This window comes from Solanum pennellii, chromosome 3, assembly GCF_001406875.1.
Source record: "Solanum pennellii chromosome 3, SPENNV200".
Taxonomy (NCBI): Eukaryota; Viridiplantae; Streptophyta; class Magnoliopsida; order Solanales; family Solanaceae; genus Solanum; species Solanum pennellii.
In genome coordinates, this window is record NC_028639.1 from 37,967,417 (window position 1) to 37,986,741 (window position 19,325).

General features: G+C 35.4%; 1 protein-coding gene across 1 annotated transcript in view; it reads right to left on the bottom strand.

The window, feature by feature from the left end:
- LOC107014679 (1-acyl-sn-glycerol-3-phosphate acyltransferase 2) overlaps positions 1-1,941 on the bottom strand; it is a 19,577-nt gene extending 17,636 nt beyond the window's left edge. Inside the window, exon 1 of the mRNA XM_015214703.2 lies at positions 1,477-1,941. The gene's annotated coding sequence lies outside the window, so the exon portion shown is untranslated. The remainder of the gene's footprint in view (positions 1-1,476) is intronic.
- Positions 1,942-19,325: the final 17,384 nt, after the last annotated feature.

The window sequence follows — 19,325 nt, forward strand, 5'->3', positions numbered from 1 at the left end:
TCCCCCAACCCACCAGCCAGCCACCCCAACCCCACCCCCTACCAAAAAATTAATTTTGCTTTATTAAAATATTTTTAACTTCAATATTTTATTTTTAAAATCCTACCCCTCCCCCTACCAGCTCCCCACTCACCACTAACCTCCGAAAAAATTTATTTTGCTTTTTAAAAATACTATCAACTTCAAATTTTTATTTTTTCATTCCTACCCCCTCACCCACCCACCACCACCCCACCCCACCCCAAAAAAATAATAATTTTGTTTTTAAAAAATATTTTCAATTTCATAAATTATTTGTTACTCTAGTAAAAATAAAAGATGTCTCTCGGAAACATTTTTCATTCATAAATCAAGCACTAAAAATCATTTCCGAAAAATATTTTCTACTCACAAACCAAACATGAGAAAATAAGTCCAAAATCTACTTGTTTTCCAGGAAAACATTTTCTAAGAAATCATTTTCCATGGAAAACATTTTCCTCCATACCAAACACACCCAACGTTTACACCCGAAATTGAAGAAACTATATCCTACAACATGCATCTAAAGATAAGAAAACACACTGATTAAACTGAATAATGTAAGACATTAAGAAGTTATTTTTATGCACCTCCTTAAGATGCAAGTAAAGGCTGTAGATCAAAGCAAGATAAATTAGCATTATGAGTAACAAACAGATAGGGATACACATTGAAAGTAATCAAACTTTTATCAAGGCACACTTCAATATTAAATGAAAATAGAATCACACAGAAATGTCTTAGGATATATGGAGGGGCTGATCATGCAATGGATATACACATCGAGAGTTCTTTAGTCATCTAGAAAGGAGGAAAAATAAACACGGTTTTATCCAAATCATGCTCAACTAGACAGTGAGACCAAATAAGTTTGCATATGAAATGAACTACACAGCTTACACTACCAGATTTAACGAGAGGAACCACACATTAGAAACTTCAACAGATCGCCAACAAATACAACTTCAAAGGGAAAAGGTAGTTCATGAGAGTCGAAAACACGAAATCTGTATAATAAAGGAAAGCTAACAGCTAGGACCCAAACTTAACAGTATGCAAGTAAAAATTTAAGAAATTCATTCACACTAAATATCAAGCAAGACAAACGATTTGAAGTTGTATTTGTTGGCGATCTGTTGGAGTTTCTAATGTGTGGTTCCTCTCGTTGTTAAATCTGGTAGTGTAAGCTGTGTAGTTCATTTCAAAGGGAAAAGGTAGTTCATGAGAGTCGAAAACACGAAATCTGTATAATAAAGGAAAGCTAACAGCTAGGACCCAAACTTAAAAGTATGCAAGAAAAAATTTAAGATATTCATTCACACTAAATATCAAGCAAGACAAACGAAACTCCTAATCAATCTTAACACGTGAAAGCTAAAACACGATTACGACATCTAAACAGAAAATATAGAACAACTAGAAATTAAATAGAATAAAGCTAAGAAAAGATTTTACCTTATTCTGAAAGAATGAAATTTCAGGTCTAAACAGATTTGCTTTACGAGAACAGTGTCCTCTCAACTTCGATTCGCAATGAAAACAGGCGAATGAGAGGGCTATTTATAGGGTTCGAAATTTTTGAGAAAATACAAACAAATCAATGTGGGATTTGTCAGATTTTTCATACGAAATAGTACCAAGATCAAACGGATTTTTGAAAGGGATTCGGGAAATTGCAGGCCGTGGCTTGATTCTCGAAGGTTCTGGAACGGCTACAGGTATATGGCTGGTGAACTGAACGAATGAGGGGGAAGACGGGCTGAGCGTCGTCGTTTGAAATGGATTCTGTTCCTGTTGGTGGAGTTTACGAGGAAGAAGAGAGAGTTGAGAAAGGGACGCATCTGGGGCCTTTCGTGAGTTAAGAGAGGGAAAAGAGAGGGGAGCTGAGGCGCGTGGGGTTGGGAATGAAGGGTGTGATTAAGGTATTCTTCGTTAAAAATGTCCTAAACTAATCCAAAAGGTATATAGATATCTCTGTCTAAAGTTGTTCACTCATGTTTTCGTTCTTCAACTTTTGATTCAAATATGTCTTTATGGGCGTTAGTTGTCATGTTGAACATATCCAACTCATTTTTTATTTCTTTAAATGTCACATCGAATTGTCATGTCATTTTGACGTTACCACATGACATTTATATGAAAATGAAAAGATATTTGGACTCATAAACACCTAATCCGACCCATAAATTAACCCCCTTTTAAATAAATTATTCGACCGATTTTCAACAATTTTGTTTAATTTTTATTTTTTCGATAAATTTCAAAAATGGGTAATTGATTAATAAAAAAATAGGAATAATATGAAAAAAATATAAAATTAACGCGAAAATTCATAAATAATTATAGTAACCTTAAATTCAATTTAACCACTTTTTTAAAAAATTTTATTTTATTCTAAATGGCCCCACAAGAGGCCCCACAAGAAGGACCTAAAGCTACCTAAGACACTGCCTGGGCAGTGTCCATTGACGGACCCAACGACAGATCGTTGGTCCACCAACGGACCGTCGAGCAGGTATCGTCGAGGGATACATGCCTTGGGAAGGTCTTAAGCCAATTTTGGCTAAGTGTCAGGCGACGGAGGCCAGGCACGACCCGTCATGGCCTCGACGCCCCGTCATTGCCATCGTCGCAGGTGGCCTGCAACTGGCAGCCTACGTCTGTTTCATTAAAGAGGTGAATGGGAAATTCTCCCCACGTCCTAAACTGATTATTATAGGTGTATTTACCTATTTTTGGGTGTATATAAGTCATCAAAAACGTGATCACCCCATTCTAGAATCCTCTCACAAGATTGAAACCTTTCCCTCCAAAAATATTTCCCTTCAAACCTCCATTGTTGGTGAAGCTCAAGAACAGATTCAAGCTGGGTTTTCTATGGATGAATCTTCAAGTTTAAGAGGTTTTCAACTAGACAAAGGTATGGTGATCTTCATCTCTAGTTATCTTTTCATCTAGAAAGTCATTCTCAAAGATTTCAAAAGAGAAAAATATGATCAAACACTTTCTTCTCCAATCTGCCATGGCTTTTTCTTAAACTGATTTCAAATTCATAATATGAATGTATTGATGATTTTCTACTGATTTGGAAGTGGTTTTCAATCCAATTGCATGATGATCCCATACTTCTTCACCAAAACGATTTAGCCTTGCATGGGGTTTGTGATCTTGATTTGTTATCGATTGAATTATGACTATTACATTGAAGTGATTGTATATGCTGTTATTTACATTACTTTAAGTTGAATTGATATTGAAGGATCCATGAGGATCAATGTATGAAGATTTGAACATGAATAGCCTATGTTTCTACATGTTGCCTTGAAGTCGATTGTGAGATCGGTTGTGTAGAGTTTTGATTATGTATGAACTGCTGTAGCTACTGTATTAGGGTGATATAATGGATGAATTTTGTAGCTATAAATCATTAATGAACAATCTAAGAAAGGCTTGCATCAACTGATCTAGATTCCTTTAGGCTATGAAGTCAAAAAGCTAAATGTGTGATGGATCTTGAGTTGTCGTTATATCAAGCATGGTTTCTTCTTGATTTCTTACCGAATTAGCTACTTCATAATAAGTATATTGTTAATAAAATATGAATGATGATCAAAGCCTTAGAGAGTTCATAGTATTGGTAAATTCTCCTATACTCTAGCAAATCGACAAGCCTAAATGCCTATGTTGTAACCTTAATCTTGAGGGTATGTGATCATGATTTCAATATGGTTAAATGTAGGTTTAGCTACTGCCTTAGATTGATATTATATACGGAATATGATTTAAAATCAATGCAAGTGAAGTTAGCTAATGATCTATGTTATTCTAATTTCCTAGTGTGTTGATATGTTGTATTATGTTATAGTATAATCTTGTAGCGACTTGTACATGGTTTATTATGTGTTTAAATTACATTTACATACTTCCATATATGTGAATTATTGATGAATAAGGAGTGTTGATCAATGATGATCAAAGGGTGAGAAATTGGTAAGAATGCTTATTCCTTTTACTCTTCTACTTCTCTATTTCTTTATTAGTAATGTTGATGAAGCCTTGTATGGCATTGTGTGGTATGGTCCACTTATGGTGGCAGTGTTTACTTTATTGTCATTATATGTGTGTTGACCATGGCCATGAAGGCAAATTGATGAACATATGAGCATGTGCTTATGATGATACTATGTGAAGCTTATGCCTACTTTCCTATTCTAGTTGTGATTTAGGTTGTATGACTATTGTGTAAGCATGCGTATATTAATGTTAAGGTATTGTATAGGTGCTGCCATTGATGTGTTAAAATGGTTAGTAGCCCTACCCATGTACCCCTTATATGAAAGTGTAAATAGCTAAAGTTAGGAGCCTTGGTTATAATGTTTATATTGTCTTGCCTCCTATGCTATTATGTGTTGTGTTGTATGTTCTTGGAAGTATAATGTGGTCTAAGAGGGTGGCTGACTCAAGGAGTAATTGATAGCCATTATGTGATCATGTTGACCAATGTACACACACTCTCACTTACATGCATGTTACAAGTAGTATAGGTCATGGTGTCTAAATAAAAGGTTGTTCTCATATTCACTAATGCCTACTACTATGCATGTAAAGTATATGTATGTGAACTATGGTATGTATTCCTTGCTAGGATGACTTGATAGGTGTACTAGTATGGGCAAGGGTATGGGACCTTGTCTATACATTGCACATGTGTGTCTTGATAGTATAGTTCCTATGTTTGGTTTCTATGTATATGAAAGATGAATATATGAACATGTTATGAATATGATGTGTATGAAAGGATGAAGTATGAATGTGCATAGTGTCTTAGTGGGTATATATGAAAGGATTGCCCATATAGTTATGCATATAGACTCATGCATTGATATATGAACTTGTGTGACTTAATGTGTTATGTGAAAGGTTTGCTCACATATATGTATAAACACACACACATGTATGAAGATCTAGTCAAGAGAGGGGACTTGAATGGTGTATTCATGTGTACCCTAAACTAGATGATACTTTACATATGCTATGTTCATGTGAATGAATTCTTTACATGATCTAAGTTGATGAACTTCCATCTATGGCCTATGACTTAAGCATATGAGGGGATGACTCTCCTAAACCTATGATTAATAAAGTAAAAATATAATAAAGGTTTTCAATGAAGGGAACTTAGCTTAGAACTGAGTGAACTTGAATATGAGTGTGTGTCCCTTCCTATGGTAGGAAGGTAGGTCACCATAAATCTCATGAGGTGGATAACCACAATGCCTTAATGGGCATAAATAGGGTTTCCATAAGTGAATAACTACAATGCCTAATCTTGACATACAGAGGATTTTCACATATACCTCCAAGTTCCATAACTATGTTGCCACCATAGGATACTAGCTAGTGGATCCACCTAGAAAGCTATGTCACATTTGGTTCTACTTTGGCCCGTAGACCACCTCCTTTCGGTGTGGGGTTCTATGACACCAAATTCCATGTTTAGCATCACATGGTCTATGTCGGTTAAGGCTATAGTTCCAATAAAGTAAAATGGACAATGGAAGTTAATGACTAGGACCCTAAATAAATGACTTAAGAGAGGTTACTTAGTATAGGTGGAAGTAATGAACCCATCTAGACATTGCACAAGTAGCTCCTTAGGAAGTTCTAGGAAGGTGTTCTAATGCATGTCACTATGTATGTGTTCCTTATGCATGACATTGTAGTATTTGTCTACTTGTTATGAAGATGTGCATGATATGAGTCTTTATGCATGATCTTGATCTTGTTGACTATATGATGAAGGTCTTGACTTAACTATGTCTATGTGATATTATAATTCTATGATGGTATGTGCTTTTTTATGATGTTTGGCCTTTGATTGTGTTTCTATGAAGTATGAAAATGATAAATATGCTATTGATAAAGGTTTTATGATGATTTACTCAAAATTGCATGAAGTATGATTTCAAAGAAAATGTCCCTTTTAAATGCATGTTTTTGCATGGTTGCCATACTTAGTATATTCTTGTGCTAATCCCATTCTTCTCTACTTTTTACACAAAGTGTAGGTTATGGATGCTTAAAGGATGTCTTGAATGGTGAAGAGCTTGATAGGTGATCCCCAAGCTCAAGGAAAGGAATTCTTAAGTCCAAGGATGTCCTAATGTGTATTTATTGTAAAGTCTTTAAATATTGTATATTTTTGTATTATGTCTTAACGGTCGTGTCCCTAATGGACTCCAAAGTTATTGAGTCTAAGATGGCAAAGAGACTTAGAGTCTATATATGTATTATGACTTATATTTTATATGTATATGAAGTAAAGTTTCTAGCATACGAGGTGCTATGAAAAGTTTTAAATTTTCCGCTAAATTTACTATGTCGATGCGATGAATGATAACTATGGGCTTGTATAAGACCTCCAAGAGGTCAAGTACACCATGTTACTTCTAGGGGGTGCTCCCCGGTCGTGACAAACGTGGTATCAGAGCACGAAGTTTTTTGAAAGTGGTTTAGGGACCAAGAAGTCTCATATTGCCACGTGTAGTAGAGTCTTGTATCATTGGTGGTGAGTCGCGACACATCAAATGGTACGAGAGGCTATAGGATGATAGAGTTTCCCATCTTCATCATTCTCATGTCGTGCCATAGAACTTAACTCTATAAGATCTCTCTCTTATGATTTCTTGTCCGGTGGTCTTTTAGATGTGATTGCTTGGATGAGATTGCTCTATTCTTGAGGTAGAAAAGCAGTGTTTAAAATGCTTATCTTTATTTTATGGTTTGAATGAGTATATGTGAAGGTGACACTTGTCCTTATTTGATAATTTATAAACTAACTAAGGCGACTTGAAGGGTTAACTAGACTTAGGTAGAGGTATGGGACTCTACCTATGTCTTGCACTAGTTTGCCTTGATGGAGACCTTAGGAGGTTAATATTATGTATGTATATGCTGATAAATGATAAATGTCCTTATGTGATGATTTCTATGCTTATAAACATGTAAATAGCCTAATGTGCTAAAGATATGGAGTTATGCATGTATGAAGGTTATAGATGAGTGGAGTATGGTGCTTATTGTAGTCCCTGTTGGGTTACTTGATTTAGTAGGGTTATGGGGCTTTACTTGATCATTGCACATGTTAACTCTATGGGGATTTTGATTGGTTATCTTACCTTACTATGTATGAAATATCTCTTATTGGATGATGTGATGCCAATTATGGCAATATATTAAATCTATGTGAAATATCAAGATATGTCGAATAATGTATGTCATGATATACTTAAAGCATGCTAGAAGTTATGGGGGTTAAAGTGAATTCTCTTTTGATGGTTGAAGATGATTTGCCTAAAATGATAAGGTTTAGAATGCCTTAGTGTTGTTAAATTGAATTAATGAAAATTCCCTCTAAAAGTAGTAATCACTTTAAGTGATGAAAATGAAGGTTGTGTAGTTAAGATCCTCTATAGGTTGGGTTAAGTTGCCCTTAATTGGGTTTACCCTAAGTGGGGGACGGTGTTTGAGTAGTCTAGAAATTGTCTACATTGTCCTTCTGTTCTTACTTGAATTGGAAAATAATGAATTCTTAGTAAGCTTGTTCATGAATATAGTCTTGCATAAAGTGTGAATTTCATGTCCTTTATATGATTGGTATGAATTGATTGACATCATCTTGGAGACATGGTGAATATTCCAAAGAGCATGAAAGGAAATTTTTGATAAAGTCCATGTTTTCTCATGTTGACTTGCATTTTAATGTGCTAATTGTGAAGTCGACTTCATGAGATAAGACAAGAAAACTTGTTTAAGTCACTTGTGAGGTGGAATGTTTAGCCTTATAATAAAAAGGTTGAGTCTCTTTAAAATGAATTATGTTGAGTCTCTTGAAAACTATGTGACTTTTATGATTTAGAATGCATAATTGTAGGCTCATTCTTGAAAGTGAAAGCATGTTTAGCTAAGTGTCCATGTGTGTGCCTATAATTTGTGTTATTTTCCAAAATGATGCTTACTATAAGGGTGAGTATTATGTTAAGAAAAGAAATTTGTGGAATGGCTTCCTTTTTTGTTGTGATGTACTTGGTGTGACTTGCCACTTAGACTTCACTAGGAAGAAAAATATAAGCATGTCTTGGTTTGAAAGTTGAGAATTTCTCATTTTAAGAGGAAATTGACCTTGTACTTGCTAAGGTGTGAAACTCATGATACATGTAAGTGTATTGAGGAGAAGGACATACCTCCATGGACACCACTATGTATGGTATGATTGAGTATGACCTTTATGGCACTAGGTCTAACTAATGAAGATCGTTGTGATTTAACTAATTCAAGTTTATGTGCATTGAAGTATGAGTGCTTAAGTAACTTTGAGTATGGGTTATGATCTGCCTATGAGTAGCTTTTCAAGATTTTCTTGTAATGAATTGAGATGTAATGATCATGTTATGATTAGGAGAAGGATGTTCTCCTATGAACATGAAAAGGACCTTTGTGTGTGATGCATTAAAGAGTGAGTGAGTAATGGTTTTGCTTTCTTGTGTGCATTGAGTGCTAAAATTATTTGATAATATTATAAATGTTATGAACTGCTCTTATATGCATTGAAGTCCTTGTTGTGATTAAAGAGCCCTAAGTGTCATTCGAGGACGAATGTTCCCAAGTGGGGGATATTGTAAGACCCCAAAAATAAGATAAGGTGTCTAGATCCTAACATGTTTTTCTTAAATTTATAATGTCCTAAATATGCTTAAAATATAGTATATAGGAAGTATCTAAAATATTAGAGGTATTGTAAGTCCAACGTTAAGGGACGACTAAGACGTTTGACAACTAAGTCATCTAGATGCCTAATATGTGGTTATATGTGTTTATGGGCGTTTAATGATGTTCTAAGGTCCTAAAATGTCTTATTATATGATATATTGGCAGTGTGAAAAGTTTGAAGTGATTTGGAAGTCGAACGTCAAGGGATGACCAAGACGTTCGATGACTAGTTGCTTATGTGCCTCATGTGTCTATGCATGCTTAAATCTGTATGAAATGAGCCTAACAAATCTTAAAATTGTTTAAAAGGATGTTTAATGTTGTTATTGAAGTTTCGTGAAGTTTGGAGGTCAAACGCCTAAGAACGTCTAAGGCGTTCGAAAGATAGCCCCTAAGACGTTCATCGTATGTCATGATGGGGCTTGGACTGTTTGGACGTCTTATAGGTGTTTTTTTTGGATGACATTCATGTGGAAGGTCTATAACTTGTTAAGGGTTATAATCACGTTGGAAACGTTCGAGTACGACTTCTAAAGGGCCCCACAAGAGGCCCCAAAAGAAGAAGCCAAAGCTGCCTAAGACACTGCCTGGGCAGTGTCCATTGACGGACCCAACGACAGATCGTTGGTCCAGCAACGGCCCGTCGAGAGGTCAAGTACGCCATTTTACTTCTAGGGGGTGCTCCCCGGTCGTGACATAACCTCTAATCATTCTCTATTTTCCGTTAGTGTGTTCGAATACATAGATATACGTGTTTGTTGTTTGTTTCACTGAAATATGGATGACAGTTCAGTGTTTTGTTCTTTTTCTTAGGTTACTGTAAATATTCATGTGATTCCTCAAATGTGAAAAATTGGCCAGTCAAGTTAGTTTCTTTCTTGTGTTTTATCTAATTAGGTTCCATATAGTCGGCTAAAGTTTGGTTTGATCTGTTGTGACTCAATCACTTAGTCCATTGAAGGTTTTAGTGATTCAATTTGCGTTTGTACATTAATTGATGTTATGATCTAGTTCTCATTATTGCTCAAATACTCGATTCCCGCCTCCTGTTGGCTCTTCTTTTGGATCTAAATGCTTAGATATCTACAACTATGAGTTCATTGGAAATGAAAAGTTTTATACAGTAGTATGTGTTTTTTTGTTGTTTAACTTGGTAGTTACAGATTGATTTCCTCACTTTGCTTGGCATTATTAAACACCAATGGTTACTCCTGTTTGAAAAACGATAAGGTTCTGAACAAAATGTGTTGTTTCCTCATTCTGTTGGCCTTCTTTTCCACTGCTCATTTTTTAATCTTGGAGTTGAACGATATTGAACCTGTCTGATTATGTTCATGCTATAGTCCGAAGCTCATTTTCTTATGTTCTTCATTTAAATGTTCTCATTGAAGTGTTGCTTTTTGTTCGTGTTATTGTTTGGCAGATACATAGCTTGCAGACATTAGATTGGTTATAATTTCTGTTTTATTTAAGCCGAGATCTTTCCATAATACATTGCTTATCTGTTTCTGTATGGGTTTACTAAGCTTGTTTATTTTCTCTTTGCTTCCCCTCCAATAATTTTTGTTAATCAAGTCTCATTTTAAAAATATCATGGTGTATAGTTTGGACTTCAATTTCTTTTATGTTTAACCGTATACTCTCTTTATGAATGGCTAGAGTTGATGTGAACATTTCAGTTTCTAAAGCTATCTGGCAGCAATTCCATTCTTGACATGAAATGTGTTATATGATTGTATATGCTCGATTATGATAAAAGATCTCAACTAATTGCTTAAATCCTTAGGTTTATGGAGTTTGCATTCTCTGTAATAATTTTGTTAGAAGTGTTTGCTCTTAAATTATGGATGGGTTAATCCTCTGTCATGAACCCACTTGATTTATTTCTAAAAATCGTTAAATTGATTTAGAGATTTACCTAATACTCATTCAACTCGGTTCAAACATTCCTATTGTTTACAAGTTTGTCGTTGTTTGCTGGAAAGGTTTTGGTATACACATCCCTGTACATTAGCTAATTAACAGTGTTTTGCTGCATTGCGAGTGTAGGTTCTTAGTTTTGTGTAAGCGAGCTTGTAACTCTATTTATATGCTAGCAGTTTAATCATATCAGGCTATGAAAACTCAGATGTATATTTGTAAGCGTCAACACTTACTGTTTTTTATTATTGTGAAGTTGAATATAAGAGGTTGTTAAACTCATATAGTACTTGCCTGTCTTGTTATAGATTATACATATCCTAGTCTAGGAAAATTTGACATATTGTGATGATATTCCTTTATTCAAACGACTTTATGTTTAATTTGGATAATGCCTTAATTTAATTGAAATTCATTCTTTATGCTTAGTATGGTGTGCAAATTAATTAGTTAGAATTCATTGTTTAGGTGTGATTATTAAAACTTAGATAACATGTGATATTTTCTAATCCTTCATGTCTAGAATATTAATGGTGTAGATAGTTATAAATGGTTAAGGACATGTGAATTGCTTGGAAATTAAGCTAATGATGTTTGTATCTACTCCTATGTTTGCTTGATTAGCTTGTTAAATTTTCCCTGTGAGTGACATCTCCTATGAGTGCGAAAGTTAAGATTTTTGTCATCATTATTTTAGTCTTACATGTTACATTTTGCTAGAATAACTAATGGCTTGAGATGTCATTCTTTCTATGCTTTTGGTATCTATACTTCTTGTATCGATGTAATGTATCGACTCTCATATATAATTTTGTTGTTGTTACATGCGATGCCAATCCGAGTTCACTATGAACTCCTATCATCCTCCCCTTGCATTTCGAAGGAGCCATAAAGGCTCAAGTTCCTTCCATCGAGTCAAGCCCATTAATAATCGACGTACAGGTCCAGAAGTTGGAAAATGTGGAAGTAGAAGAGAATCGAGAAAATTGGACCAAAGAGTCCAAATTTATTTTTTCAAAGTGTTGTATTTTGTTATTTTTGGGCCTAAGCCCTTGTTTCTTTTATCATTATTATATTATTAGAATCTTAGGACTGGTGAAATAGGCTGAAGGTCCAAAACAAATGGGTCCAAATACCGGTTCAGGCGGACAGAAACCGGATTCAGTCCCAGCCCTCTCCTTCCTCTCTTTTACTTTATCGCTTATCTACTTGCTATTAATTGTCGTTAGTCTTAGGGTTAAAAATTCAAATCCCCACAAGACGCCGTTTGTTTTAAACTAATTAATCGACTTTAAATAGACTTGAAAACAAATCTTGCAAAGTCAAAATTTCACTTGGAAAGTAGGTCGATGTTTCATCTTTAAAGGATTCTAAATTGTTAAACTAATGTAAACCTTTTAGCCAAACAAATTAATTTCAGGATAACCGCAAGTAAGCGGGTGTTTTAGGTGCCGTAAAAACCTTCCTAAAATATAAATAAGAACCCCCTTAAAAAAACTTTTTTTAATTGATTTCCTGTTTGGTCGATTGAAAAAGAGTAGTTTTCTTGATTTTTCATAAAAAATTAAGTGGCGACTCTTAAAATCAGCTTATTAAATAGTTTTTCTAAATAAAACAGAATGACGACTCTTCTGGGGATTTGAATGATTCTAACCTTAAAATTAACTGGTTTGTCTATGTGTAATTAACTGTCTACTTGCTTTGTTTATCGTATTATTAGACTGTCGCATCTCATGGCATCAAATTCGCCAAACGTCAAATAGATTACATAAGGAAAAAGGGCGGTTACGTGTCTTACCACAACTATCCTTCAGAAACACACAAGTCAATATTTGGAAGTAATAAATGAATAGTTGGCTTGCGGTCATCCAACGTCGTCTATTAGTCTTCACCGTGTTGTTTGTCCGACTCGAGTAACCGTCATTTCAAAACCAATTCTAGTCAACCTAGAATAGAGTGAAACCATATCCAAATCTAAGCATTATCCTAAGATGACCCAACACCCAAGGCGTGTTGGGCCCATTAGAAAGACCACCTTGAGGCTAAAACGGTCCACGGCCAAAACAGACGATCATATTTATTTGTTTAAATTTGAAGGATGTATACGTTATTTGAAAAATCATTGTCCCATGGGGTAAGAATTAGATTATAGTTGAAGAAAGAGCTTCAAAATCTACTAGTCCATCCAAAGACGTTGGTACCTGAAGATGAGAAGAAATCAAGTTCGAAGGACCTTTCGCGGAGGCATAGTTTAGGGTTATACCCCTGCATGAGACTGATTATTCGTATCCCATTTTCCCTACTATGTATTACATTTAGTTTATTCATAAAGTTTGTATAAATTTGGGTTTTTGGGGCAATGACATGTTTCAAATGACATATATATCCTTCAAATCGGTAGGCCTACCCTTGGCACAAAAGGGTGATGTATCTGTTTAGCATGCGTAATATTTGCTAATGTGTTATAACTGTTTGTGTGATTATGTTGCTATATTTGGATATATTCTATCTCACTCTTCTTCAAATCATTTTTAGAACCTCTAAGCACAAATATCAAGTCATTATCAAACGTGCGTCCAAATACAATTCGAGTTTTTAGTTTCCCAACAAAATTTGAACTTCATTTTCAAATACTTACTCTCCCATCTCACAAAAGGCTGATTTTTTGTCTCAAGTCAAAAAGGAAGGGTCGAACTACGTGAAACATGAATTTTCCCTCTTGAGATGCGTAGGCAGCCTTTCAAGGCTCGACCCCTATTTTTGAGATATTCTAGATTTGGCAAAGAAATTAGAGTTACATCTCAATCAAAAATTAAAAGTACGACAATGAAAGATAAAATCGACTTTGTCTAGACTCAAGTCGACATTTTTTATTCATTAATCCCAAAGTTAAGTAGACAAATTCTTGTCTATTTAGCTATTTCTCTATTTCGATGGGCTAGTTTATCTCTAAATAAAGCAACTCTTGTGTGTTAACACATATGTGTGATATCTTGTACTTTTATCACCTTCCAGCACTAACACATTTGCCTTTTGAATTATTTTTCATTTGTCAGGTATTTAGAACTGATCTGTGTTGATAAGTTGGCTAATCATCCTTATTTCACAAGATCTAAGTCCCCCAAAGATTCCTTCCTCGATCAAAGTTTGCAAAAAGAAAAGGTAGTAATGGGGAATAACAATGATGAGATTGGCCTGAATAATGTTGTCGTGGCTCAACCCGTCGTTGCTGATCAAAATGAATTGATTATGCAGTTGATGCAACAGATTGCCGAAATGAGGGTTGAAATGCAAAGAATGCAAGATTTGTCTAATCCAATTTCATCCTTCAAACCCTCCAAGAGATGGAAGACATCCACTCCACTTTCCTTCCCCAAGCGCGGAACAGGTTCAGAACCTACTCTCTAACCCCTCTCAAAATCCTCCAACCATTGACTTAACTACCCCCAATCCCCATCATGCCACCACCTCGTGTCAAGCACCGCCTCCTCCTAAAAATACCAACCTTCAAACCTTTCATCTTCCTCAAAACCAAAATACGAATAATGCTCAAACCTTCCCCATCTTCAAAACCAAAATACCAACCCTCACTTTTCCCCCAAAATTATCAAGCCACTCAAAATACCTTAAATCCCTCCATTGATCCACCCCAACCTCAAAAGACTACTTTTCAAATCCAAATTCTACGTGAACCTTATGCCGACTGTTCCGAGCTTGATCACTAAGGAATATGAGAGTGAGTGGAGGTCAAAAGAAGAGGCAATCAAGTTGAATATGAAAGAAGAAATCAGGAAAGTTATGAAAGAGTTGCATTATATTACTGAAGTTGATGGGTTGAGTTACGAGAATTTGTGCATCCATCCAAATCTAGACCTCCTTGAAAAGGTTTAAAATTCCAAAATTTGACACTTTCGGAGGAATAGGGAATCCTTTGGTGCACCTGAGAGACTATTGTGACCAACTCGTGGGATTTGGAAGGAAATGAAACTTTATTAATGCGGCTTTTTAGCCGAAGTTTGAATGGAGAAGCGTTGGAATGGCTTACCTCGCATGAAATAAAGCAGTGATCTAGTTGGAATGCACTAGCTAAGGATTTCATTGAACAGTTTGCCTACAATATGGAGATCGTTCCTCATCGGTTTTTATTGGAGAGAATTAAGAAGAAATCTACTGAAAGTTATCATGAATATGAGTATAAGTGGAGGAAAGAAGCCGCTCGGGTTCAACCTTCAATGTGTGAGAAGGAGATCGTTGAAGTGTTCAGACGCATTCAAGAGCCAGAGTATTATGACATGATAATATTTCTCATTGGAGCAAAATGTGCGGAAATAGTCAAGGTAGGTGAGGCTATCGAAGATGGGCTTAAAACTGGAGAGATTTCTTGTATCACAGCCCCTACTGAATCTTCAGGATTGTTGAAAAAGAAGAGAGAGGATGTATCTTCTATTTCCTGCGCATCTGATGGAAAAGGAAACTTTAGAAAATCCTCAACCTACAAAGGTTATCCTCGAGCTTTACATAATTTATACCCAGCTTGTTATACCCAATCAGGTTATCAAACTCCACCACCGAGTTACCAAATTTCACCTCATATTTACCAAGCTCCATCCCCACATTACCAATATACCCATCCATATTACCAAGATCCATTGATTCATTGTTCAAATATCCAATACAATTATCAAGTACCACCCCTACATTAGCAAAACACCCTTCCGAGCTACCAAGCTCCGCAATACCTAAATTTCCAAATGCCAGCACCAACTCACCAAATCCTCCAAACTATCGTCAAATATCTTCATACTGTCCTCCTCATTCAAATCTTGAGAATAAACCTTCAAGAGTCTTTACTCATTTGGTTGAGACCAAACACAACTTTTTGAGAGATTGAAATCAGCTGGCCTGATACAGACTATTGATCTAAAAAATATCGATGTCAACTCCAAGCTTTATAGACCCGATCTTCATTGTGCTTACCATTCAGGAGGTGCTGGACATATTACTGAGGATTTTATCAACTTGAAACATAAAATTCAAGATTTTATAGATCAAAAAGTCGTCATTCTCCTACTGCCACTCGTAATGTCAATAGCAACCCCATGCCGAATCATATAGGGCTAACTGTTAATATGGTTGAAGCCGAAGAAGATTTGAATGTGGAAAAAGTTATAATCTCAGCCAACCTTGAAAAGCTTGAGAAGATTGTAGCCTCTCCATCCGAGAGAAATCTGAATTTGTGAACATAGCACCTCAACAAGCTTTTTCTTGAGTGCCAAAGGAGGTTGAGAACAAGCAGAAGATCGTTTAAGCTTTTTCAAAATCATTGCCTCACTCATATCAGTATTTTTCAATGCAAAGTGGTCTAGGGGAAGGAATCAAAAATTTATTCAAATAAGATGATATTGTGCTTGAAAAGATTATTGAGACGCCAATCGTATTAGACAGCGAGCCAAATGAGCAAACGCCTATCTGGATATCCACTCCGCTCTTGATTCCTCGCTCGTCTTGGTAGACAAAGACAATTTTGTATGTTATTTTCAAAATTTGTGGTGTTCCGAATGAGGATCGAGACTCATCCCTTACTCTATCTTCGTCTCACTGTGCTTTATCTCCCTCATAATATTTTGAAATAAAAAACAAAGTAATTTTTTGTCAAATTTTCTTATTTTCTTATTTCAAACAAAAAACTCCTTTATTGCGAAATTTGCTTTACTTGTTTTGTATTTTCTATCTAATAATATTTATTTATAATTTCAGTGAAAATATTTTCAAAACTGTCAATGTCATGTCATGTCACAATCTGAATGAACAAAATGGGATAGATGCGGACAAACTTGAGGACTACAATGAAGAGATCATGATACCCAAACACTTGGTTGAAGAGTTTAGAAAGTTTGAAATTCCCGATAAGTCGAATTCGGAAGAGATCAGAACAATGAATCATGAAAATGATGAACACATCAAAGAAATAAAAATTGGTGCATATCTCACAAGAACACAGGAAAAAGAACTCATCAGTTTGATTAGCAAACACATCGATATATTCTTTGATAACATAACATATTCGAGCATAAACATTAGATCTCACAAGTCATCAATATATTTAAATGTCGTCAAGAGATATTATGTGTTAGGTTTCCATTCGTATTTTTGTTATTTCCTTGTAATCGTGTTATTTGCTTGTAATCGCTTTGTTTAGAATTTTATCCCTCTTGTAATGAACTTCATCTGACCTGAATACTCAAGAATGAGATAAGTAGGTGGCCTATGTAGGCCTTGATCACCCCTTTTAAAACCTTTTAATTTTTCAACAACATTTGACCTGATTCTGCATCAACGGGGTACGTAGGCGCCACAAGGGTTCGGTCATATCTCCCATAAGATTTCTATTTCTCTTTACAATAGAAAATTGGACAGAATTTTTGAGAGGTACTCAAAAATTCTTGGGAAGAGGATTTTTCCACGACAAGTCAAGACTTAAGTTACTTTGAGATTTTCAATTGGGACAGAATTTTCGAGAGGATCTCAAAAAATTCGTGATTTTCTCATCAATGGTTAAATATAAGCCAATACAGTTAACTGGGACAGAAACTTTGAGGATGGGACTCAAAATTTTGATAAGATTTATCGACAGTTTAGAGCAACTTTGAATGATTCCCAACAAGTAATCAGATAGACCTCAAGATATCAATCTCAAAGACGTTTATTAAGCTTGATGTGACATAACACGTGACACTGATCTTTTTCAAAATACTACTTTTTGAAAAATCTATTTTCTTTAAAAACTTTTCCCATACTTCAATTATTTGTACATAAAATATTTTGTCTTATCTATCAAGGAGGGAGATTGGGGAAATCAACAAGAGATAGCAAGACAAGGAGCAGACAACCGAAGAGGATCATCATCATCCTATCGATGGATCATTATCATTATCCTACCAATAGATCAATATCATCCCATCGATGGATATTCAGTATCATTATCCTATCAATGGATCATCATCATCCTATCGATGTATCATTATCATTATCCTACCAACGGATCAATATCATCCCACCGATGGATATTTATTAGCATTATCCAGTCAATGGATCATCAACATTATCCTATCAATGGATCTTTATTATCATCATCTTATCAATGGATTTTCATCACCACCACCCTATCGATGGATCAACATCATCCTATCAATGGATCAACATCATCCTATCAATGGATCAACATCATCTTATCAATGAAGCTTTATCATTATCCTATCAATGGATCAAATTATCTTCTGGTGGATAGTTAACATTATCCTACTAATGGATAAACATCATCCTATTAATGGAGTAGCATCATCCTATCGATGTAGTAGCATCATTATCTTTCATAATCATTATACTACCTATGGAGCATCAACATCACTGTCTCATCAATGGAGCATCGTCATCATCCTATCGATGGAGCAACATCATCATCCTGTCATTATCAGCATCATATCAACGAAGAACCATTATCTTATCAATGAAGTGTGAACATCATCATCCTATCGATGGAGTGTTGTATCATCCTATCATATAGAAACATTATCCTATCAATGGATCGCCATTATCCTATCAATGGACTACCATCATCTTACCAATGAAGAATCATTATCTATTATTTTCATTTGAAAGAACGACATCAAGAGAACCGTCAACATATTACATTAGTATATATTTTTATTATTTCGATATCAAAGAAAGAGTACATTGAAGAATTATATTGAAAATATGAGATATAACCATTATTTTCTCAACATCAAATTGAAAGAAAACTGACATCAATTATTCGAAGGGAGCAGCAAAGTGTCCACACGGTAAAAGACACTATCTCCCAATTTGAATAACATTTTTTATGCTAATGAGTTTTATCTCAGTCTTTTCCAAGAGAATCCCAAGAGGATGAATTCTCAAACAAACCACAGGTGCGGATGGCATAAAAGAGGATGCAGCACAACGTGAAACCTTTTCTTAGCAGCGAACTAGGACATAGTCCAAAGAGGAATGCCAAACTCTTAGGACACGAGATAAGAAGCGACTTCTGCCATAATCAAACCACACCCCTATCAGAAGGTATGTGGTTTTTTTTTAGGTTTCTTGGTTTTAGTTTTGCATTCGAAAGTGTTTGGTTTTCGCCGGAGCATCTTTCCAACCGAGTGACAATGCACCAAGAGCTTAGGAAATTTTGTTCGTGCAAGTTCTTAATCATGGGTGTGAAGCATGCCACTTTCATGGTTAAGAGGTTACAAGCCTTTTTTTTTCATACTCGACTTATTTGTCATTCTTCTAGAACCGAAGCTTATCTAGCATAATAGATTTCCTTTTCAAGCAATCGAGTCAAACTACAAACAACCTGATTCCTAAGGTTTAAGGATATGTAGGCGGGCTAAATGATTGAAAACTCGGTTGTATTCCAACATTCTCTCTTAAATCCTATTCTCGAGCATTCCAGTCTTCTCATGATTCGATATTGGGAATGCTTTTGAATTCTTTCAAAATCGTGCGTCAAATCAAGCGTATCGAACTACAAGTGGCCTGAATTCTCATATAGTCTGAGATATGTAGGAAACCCATTTTCGGGTTTTGGACAT